This window comes from Humulus lupulus, chromosome X, assembly GCF_963169125.1.
Source record: "Humulus lupulus chromosome X, drHumLupu1.1, whole genome shotgun sequence".
NCBI classification, from domain to species: domain Eukaryota; kingdom Viridiplantae; phylum Streptophyta; class Magnoliopsida; order Rosales; family Cannabaceae; genus Humulus; species Humulus lupulus.
The window spans coordinates 99,528,996-99,537,767 of record NC_084802.1 but is presented as its reverse complement, the minus strand read 5'-3'; the positions used below and the strand labels follow the sequence as shown (position 1 = coordinate 99,537,767).

Sequence of the window (8,772 nt, the reverse complement as noted above, 5' to 3'; positions counted from 1 at the left end):
GTCCACTCATCCTGAATTAGAAGATTGTACAAAGTAAGACTGTAGTATCCCAATTCGAACATATTGAACTAACACTAGCACCATTAAACAAAGAATAAATGAAGATGGACATGCTTCCTCAATTTCACCAATGAAATTCAAGTTCTTATCAAGAAAATAAATAAAATTGCAATTTCCTGACATTTTGTTTTTTATTTCAACAGTTATGTTGGAAAATGAGTTCCAAATTTCTTCAGAATTCTTCAAGCAAATGTCTAGCTTTGACATTAGTTTTAAGAAGCGATAAATATCATACTAGAATCCCTGGTTTAATAAAACTTTACCTGATCTTGCAAGTGCAAAGAACCTACATTTTCTATGTTTCATTCATTAATAATAGAGATGCATTCATCATCACCAGTTCCTTCACCAGTATCAGTATTATTCTCCTCTACACCTTCTTCGATGAACTGTAAATTGAAGTATTTATATTTAAGAACACTTTAAAGGCACAAATGGTATAACCAAAAATAATAAATTAGAGTAGACCATACATTCTCATTAAAACTATGAATAAACTAAAAGAAGGATGTAAAAGAGCAAATTCATCGTAGAAAAGGCATAAACTGAAAGAATGATGTAAAAGAGCACATTCATCGTAGAAAAGGCACCTTGTCTGAAGTAATATAGTAAATCTTCTACCCAAGCTAGCAAATATGAGGGACAAACTAGCATACAAAACATGACAAATGAGAAACATAAAAGATTGCTTAATTGAGAGCAAGGTTATTTCCTCCTAATCCATGCCTTTCAAACTTGCAGTAGTGTTTTTGTCATCTTCATTTTTATTTCTGACTTGTTTCTATTTTAGTAACCTTTAATATAATACAATTTGTAAAGCACCAATGAAGACAATAGGGGATTTTAATTTCGAACGCATACAGTGAAAACTGATTACATGATTTGTTAGTTTATATATATATATTTGTTGATACTCTCCCTACTTATTTATTTTTCCCTTTTTCTTTAATTGTCTAATTTTATATTTGTTTGTCACTTTTGCAAAAGTTGCACTTTATTATATGGTACTCACTTCTAATCTAATTTTAGTCTCTTAAAGATGTCATTACAAAAGGATATTCATGCATATACAAACATGGGGTATATACAAATAAATTCATTTCCATACATATACAATGTATTTATAATTGATATAGAGGCAAATAAAAGTTCAGAAGACAATGCTCTTGAAAGAAACGACACATTCAGGAGATTGTGGCATGTCTTTAATCATCAGTTACCCATCCAACTTTTTGTTACCCAGAAGTGATAGAAGGTTAGATAACTCTTTTCCATTACGGGTATGGGGAAAGAAATGAAAGCAAGAAAACAATAAAAATTTAATTGGGGATGAGATTCGAGTAATGTACCAAAATTTGATGAGGTTGTTCCGCTAATTTAGAGATCACTTATACTTTTTGCTATTTTTTTGTGTTTCTGTTTCCTCTGATTTTCCTCGTTATGTCTTCTGATACAGAAAAGAAAAGAGATAAATAAATAAAAACAAGCACATTATCTATTAAAAATGCCTAACATTGATTTCACACCATAATTGAAAAAAGGGCCTGATCTAGATAATTTCATATTTTCACAAAATTAGCTGAAACTGTGAGCTAGAATAAAAGTTTGAAGACAAGAATATTAGAATTTGTGAGGCATCTTTGTAATACGAAGGTGCTTGTATATGCTTGGACCATAAAAAGACAAGATGAAAATCTTATCACGTCTAGAACAAATGTATCTATAAATATGGTAGCAATAGTGAGTATGAGCAAAAGAGAAAGAAGCCATGGCAAGTTGTAAGCTAAAATTTGGTTAAGAGAATAAGCAAATTTTGTTTTCAAATTATTGGCCCTATTCAAATATTCTAAAGAATTTGCACCTAGAAATAATCACAAGATTCTGAGAACAGCAGCAGCATACTATGCGTATAAACTCCACTTCATAATAAACATTTATCTAAAAGAATTTAGTGAATCGAGTTTAAATTAGTAATAACAATGTATCAATGCATCATCCACATGTTGGATTCTCAATAGGGAGGTACTAATGAATGTGATAACACATACAGACACACAAGTTCATGACCCTACATAATATGATGTTTTAAACACATAAGTTAGTATATTCAGTCTAACTTAATAATGCATAATTGATTACAGAAATTAAGAATTTCATTACCTGCGTTTGTTCTAGCAAAGATTCCATACCAAGGATCATCTGTGATAAAAGATGTTGCCCTCTCCACAACTCCCAAATATACCCCAGGTCCAAGGATTGGTGGTCAAGGATGAAACATTTTCTGGTTTGGATAATCTAAATCAACAGCCACATGTCGATTAGTGAGGAAACCAACCTGTCGATTTCCAGTTCGTCTTCTAACAATAGCACCCAAGGTTCCATAAGTCTCTTGGCTTGCAACCTAGACAGGAATGAAGCAATTAGGCAATAAAAGAATTAAAAGTTTATTTGAACGGTTTATGGCATGTATAGGGAGGATAAAATAACTCAGTTTCAAGAATTCATGATACGTCAAAATGAATATTCAATTTCTAAAATAACATGTCCATCAATATCAATATAATCCAACCATTACATCCATGGTGAGTTTAATCAAACCAACCTGCAGTGTTTGACACAGGCAAATATAATACAGAGAATATGACCCATCAATAATAACTTTATTTATCAATTCTAGATCAGTGAAGCTTGTTTGAGGGAGACTAAAAGAAACACCGTCAACAATAAAACTTGTTCTCAAGAACATATTAGCAACTGAACATATCATAAGCCATCCGAAACCCAATGACAAGTCATTGACATTTTTTTCTTCTTTATTTTAAGAAGCAGTAAAATATTATCATACATAAGGAAAAGGTATAAAGAGATAAAGAAAGATGTCTTCTTAGGTACAACAAGAAATCCACTCACTAAAGAAATCATAAAAATAAAAATCCTTTGAGCTCTTTACACCAAAAAGCCAGATGAGAAGTGATTGACCTAATATATCCAAAAAGACTCCAATTTTTTAATTCAAGCCCATAGAAAAGTAGGCCATAACATATATTGAGTTACATAATAACTTAACGTGTGAAAACTTTGGTTTAATTTTTTATAAGAAAAAAGAAAACAAGACATATGTCTTTGTTGTAAATAAGCTTCCTTTTCCCAACACTTTGGTATCGTTGATTCATCCCCAAAAAACAGATGATAAAAAAACAGTTCTTTTTTTGGTTCTAAATGACCACGGCATTGAATTGAAAGGACCAACAAAACAAAACCACTGAGAAATTATCAATTACAGATTGATCTAACTTGCCAATACTATATTTACCATGGATTGACATAAGAACCAATTAGTAACACATCTACGTTTGGGAAATCTTATAGAAGGAAAGGACATATGATGACGGAGTGGCTTCTTTTAACACTGTACTTTATTGACCTGTGACCAATGTAAAAGCTTAATCAACACATATTGTAATTTTTAGCTGAGAACAGATCTCAAATCTAGAAAGCCAAATGATAATTGTAAAATGACAAATGACAAAACAATCCCATTGCCTAACAGAATTAACTGTGAATCAGTAGTATAGAGGGCCATGCCCACACATTGTAAAAGCTATCAAAGGCTACGAACATACAAATAAAGCAATCAATCAGCCTGTGGAAGAACCAGAAAGAAGTTGCTAAGTTTCACTAACCAAAACGATCTTCAAGCAATGACATAACCACTAATAAATAGGTCATAGTCTACAACATCAAGAAAAAAATGTTCACAAGGTTTAACGGGGGACAAATGTAAAAGATAACTTAAGGAAATATAGAAGGAAATAATTAAATTCCTTGTAAAACCATAAGGAATAACAGAATTTATGGTCATTGTTGTACTTTGAATTGAAAAATAGAATCAATGTTGTTCTGGCCATTTTATGGACATTATGGTCAGAAAGGAACAAGAGATTTTTTTAAGATTGTATTGAGTTCATATAGGATCAAATCAAGTTTTTGGTAGCAGTTTGGGCAAGACAAACTTCAGACTTTAAATGCATTGTTTTCTGACTTGGGAATCAAAGACTGTTCTGTAATTTCCTTTAGATTTTGGTGATTATGGGGATTATTTGATAGAATTGTCACGACTTTTATTGCTTTTTAGATAATGATACAATGTCTTTATTTAATAAAAAATAAAATACCAAAATAAAAACTGTAAAGAATATGAAAGTGATCAGAAAATCATTACTGATTTAGTCCTTATTTTCCAAGATACATTTCCACAAAACAATGGAATGCATAATCTTTAGATTGGAGAGGAATCTCAGCCAGGAAATGAAAATATTGCTCTGGTATCTAGCAAAGTAGAGGAAAAATAAACATACTTAATTCTTTAAATTTAGAGCCTTAAAAGTAACAGGGATCAGCAAGGAATAATCCCACAAAATCCTCAAAATTTGACTTTATCCCAAAGAACTCTTCTTTCTCATACAATCTCCATTAAATAAAAAGGCTCTTCATTGTTTCAATCCATAGACAAACAAGATCCAAAACAAACACCATCCATCACAAAATTCATTAAGCAGAACTCTAAACAAAAACACTGTTTCATTGATCAAATTAAAATTTCTTTCAACTATGACACAATTCTTTACTACCAAGGCAAAGGCACGGAAACTCTTTATAGGCAAGTTTCATTAAGCACTTTTCAAAAAGTTCATATGACCTACAGGCTGCAGAACTCCTACCATTAAGCATTTTAATTAAATCATAAGCATAGTATATATGACAAAAAATGATAAGGTTGGGTTGTGTACGAATTGAAAAACCATAGTACATTCTTATTTGAAATGAAAGAAAATTCCCACCAAAATATTAATACTCTCCCACCAACAATAATCTTCACTAAACATAAATAACTTGACTTTAAGATAGGATAAATCCATCCCAAAAATGCTGATACAACATTAAGATCTTAGCAACCTAAATATGTAAAATGCAAACATGAATTTTTGTCAAGGAGAAGAAGAATACCTGGGAACCAGAACCAATGCATGGATCACTTCCCCTCAATCCATCTACAAGCTCTGTATATAGTTGTTCCTTGGGAGTTGCAGCAGGTGCACCATAATAGGAAAACTCCACAACATCAACATCACACCACACACCTCCTGGCCCCTGGCCCAAATGGAAAATTGCATTTTATTTCAGAAAATGAAAGAAAAACTTACAGCATTACAAAGGACTTAAATAGGCCTACATGCTCAAAAATATTCTAATTTCTGCCAATATTTTTCTCGAGAAATATGAAAACATCAAGCTCAAAATGACATCTCTTGCCAAAAGAACAAAAGGGTTATTTATGACTTTTAAACTTTCTGCATAAACTAGCTGTCCATCCAAATTTAGAAAATAGTTAGTGATGATTGGGGTATGTACAATTATGTTTCAAGTGAGTAGCAAAATTAGACATTGACCTTTGTCTCTTTTCAAAAAAAAAAAAAAGAAAAGAAGAAGAAGGTAACAAATGACACATAAAAGGAAAACTGAGTGAAATATTTTAAGATAGGTACGTAATGACAATAAGATACCTCAAGAGCAGTAGGCAGGCAGTGTAAATGGTTGAGCCATTGCCTGTGAACTTTACGAGCAACAAAGACAAGAATAGCAGGAATATCGGTTAGCACACCCCTTCGGATTCGAAACCCAATTTCTATACCAAGACTAAACCGACGCAAAATCTTGCTATGGAATGCTCTAATAGTCATCAACTCTAGCAAGGTTGTAGCTTGCTGCCCTTTTGGCAAACCAAAAGTCTCAGGCAGAACACCTTTCTGCAAGTTTCCAAAATAATTGGCCCTATCTTCCGCTGCATCAATTAATCGACTTGAAGTTGGCCATGAGAAGTAGGTGGCATTACTCTCAGAGTGCTGACCAGCTGAAGCAAAAGGCTGGAGAGGAGAAGGACTGGATGAGGGGAAATTAGGATGACCACTGTAATTGCGATCCAAATCCAGAGCAGATTCCTCTAAATGAGTTGATCCAGAAGGATGAAATCTTAAATCTAATCTGATCCTGTCCATCATTCAGCTCTCCTGTGTGATTTAGATTCAACATTTATCAGAAAATGAATCTAAAGATATAGTTGATAAGCCCCAGCTCCCATAGGTGTGTGTATAAATATATATATATATATATTTATATACATCACTTTTATCTTTATATTAAATATTTTAAAATGGTGTTTAAACTTAAACCGAAGAACATAAAATATCATAAATTCATTAACAAATGCTATACTAAGTTGACATCTACCCCAGCACCATATCAAATTTAAGGACTGATAAATCATTATTCCATACTGAACACTACAAGTAAAATTGTGATAAAAATGCTTCTACAACAAACTTTACGCTACCTCTTCTCATAAAGTACTAGCATAACCTTTGGACGTCCACTTCTATAAGCATGTCGATAGGATGCAGTCTTGTGATTTAGTAGTATTTTATTATATGGCTTTTTGCTTCACAAACCAAAAGAGGAAAGATCCAAAATCTCAAACAGGCAACATGTATGCACATATACAAAATATAAAATCTACATAGACTGTCCGAGCGAGAATAAGCTTCTAACAAAACTTAAACAATGCTTGACTTTCTCTTTCTCTTAGTGTTGTTTTTTAGCGTTTCTTTCTGGCTCATTTGCATTTGAGGTTGTGCCCAAAAGGATAAAACACAACTTAGAATAATTGATATGCTACTCAAACTCCCTGAAGAATTTCCAACACTCATGTCATCATGTCTAAGTGTACCTCACATAAATGTCATCAACTCAAAACAAGGTCTTAACTTCAATAAAGAGCAAATCATTCTCTTTAAAGAAAAAACTTTTTCAAATGAAGTAATGCAAATTGAGATTGTTAAAGAATCAAATGCAAATTTGGAAGAATTAACATTTCTTTAGGAACAATCACACCTCTTTAATTGAGAGACTAACAAAATAATTGAAATAATTTATGAATAGCACTTGAATAAATAAATAAAAAACAGAGTTCTTTCATCAATTTATTAACACTGTCATATACCTCCTTCAGAACAAGATATTAACTAACCCATATGCAGGAAACCATCTATAAGCATTGTGGTAGAAGAATCTGCATAACAGAAGCAAATATAGCATAAGAACACATAAGAATACATCTATTAATTAACTAATACAGCATGCAACAACCAATGTGATGATCAAAAACACATATTTTTATCGTTTTATTATTGAATTATATGTTAAATCTTCAAAACTCAAAACACAAAACACATCAAACCAAAGTAATTGAACCAAATTGAACAAACCCAAAAAAGAAATAAATATCTACTTCACAATCTCATACCCAAATTACGCACAGAAAATGAACAGTTCCAAAACAATCTAAACAAATAAAGAAGAAAAAAAATCAATCTTGGTGTTGTCAAGACAACTCTCAGCTGTAATGACACCTTGAACACCCAAAAATAATTCCTACACAATATCAAGATCCTATAATGACACCTTAACACCAATAATAAACATTTATGCACTCCAACTCAGGAAAAACAATGAAACAAACAGCTGGTATGCACAGAAAAGAATTAAGAACAACAACTCTTTAAACAAGTTCTTTAAAACTCAACAAGAACCAACACTTCAATCTTTTATGTACACCCGCTCGATCAACAAGAACCATTCAACAAGAACCAGAGTGTATTCTCTTAATTAAAAATAATTCCAACAAAAAAATATATATACTGACTATATTTAAAGTATTTTCTCCATATTAAATTGAATCTGAAAAAAAAAATTACCTCATAAACAATTGGAGGTCTGCCTAGTTTACCCCCATGGTGGCCTTGTTCTTGCATCGGCGAGGTCGCCTGGTTCTTGCCGAGGCTGGGTGGGAAGGAGAGCAGCTCGACGTTATGGAGAGAAAGACGAGAGCTGAGTTCTTGTAGAGGCTGAGTTCTTGCAGAGGCTGAGTTCTTGCAGAGGTTGAGTGAGAGAACGGATCGAGGGGGCTGAGTGTGAGAGAGAATAGATCGAGCGGGTGAGCGTGAGCATGAGAGAAAAACGATTGAGAGGCTGAGTTTGAGTGAGATCCAGAGAAGCCAACTGGTAGAGACTAGAGAATTAAAAGATTAGGGATTTTTCTTCTTTTGTTAATTTCATTTGGGGCTAAGTAGCTGTGTATTTCAATTTCAATTTTTTTTTGATAAAGTTTCATTATTTTATTAGACTTATTAAACGTGTAATACACAATTAATTTATGTCACTCATTACTTTCAAAAAAAAAAATTATATCACTTATTAAACATGTAAACTTTTTTTTTCTCTTTTTAAGGAATAATCTTTTTTTTACAATATTAAATTTTTTTTATATAAATTTTTTTTAGTTTCAAAAAAATAAGAAACATGCATGAGTAACATATCTTAACATTAGACATATAATGTTTTTATTTGATTTAAGTTTTAAGTATTATTAATATAATATAATTAATTAAAAGTATAATATTATATATAAAAAATTAACAACTAATTAAAGTATTAATAGATATGTCTAGACAATATTTTTTATAAATATTAAAATATATACGTGATCCAATAATATTAAGTATATTTAATATTAAGACCCTTTAAAAAAGGCTTATTAGGATTTTTTTTCCCCCGGACTATTACCACTACCAAATCGTGCCTCCTGAATTTTTTGGC

General features: G+C 31.8%; 1 pseudogene; it reads right to left on the bottom strand.

The window, feature by feature from the left end:
* Positions 1-2,120: 2,120 nt before the first annotated feature.
* LOC133806098 (protein NARROW LEAF 1-like) lies at positions 2,121-8,237 on the bottom strand (annotated as a pseudogene).
* Between the last annotated feature and the right edge of the window lie 535 nt (positions 8,238-8,772).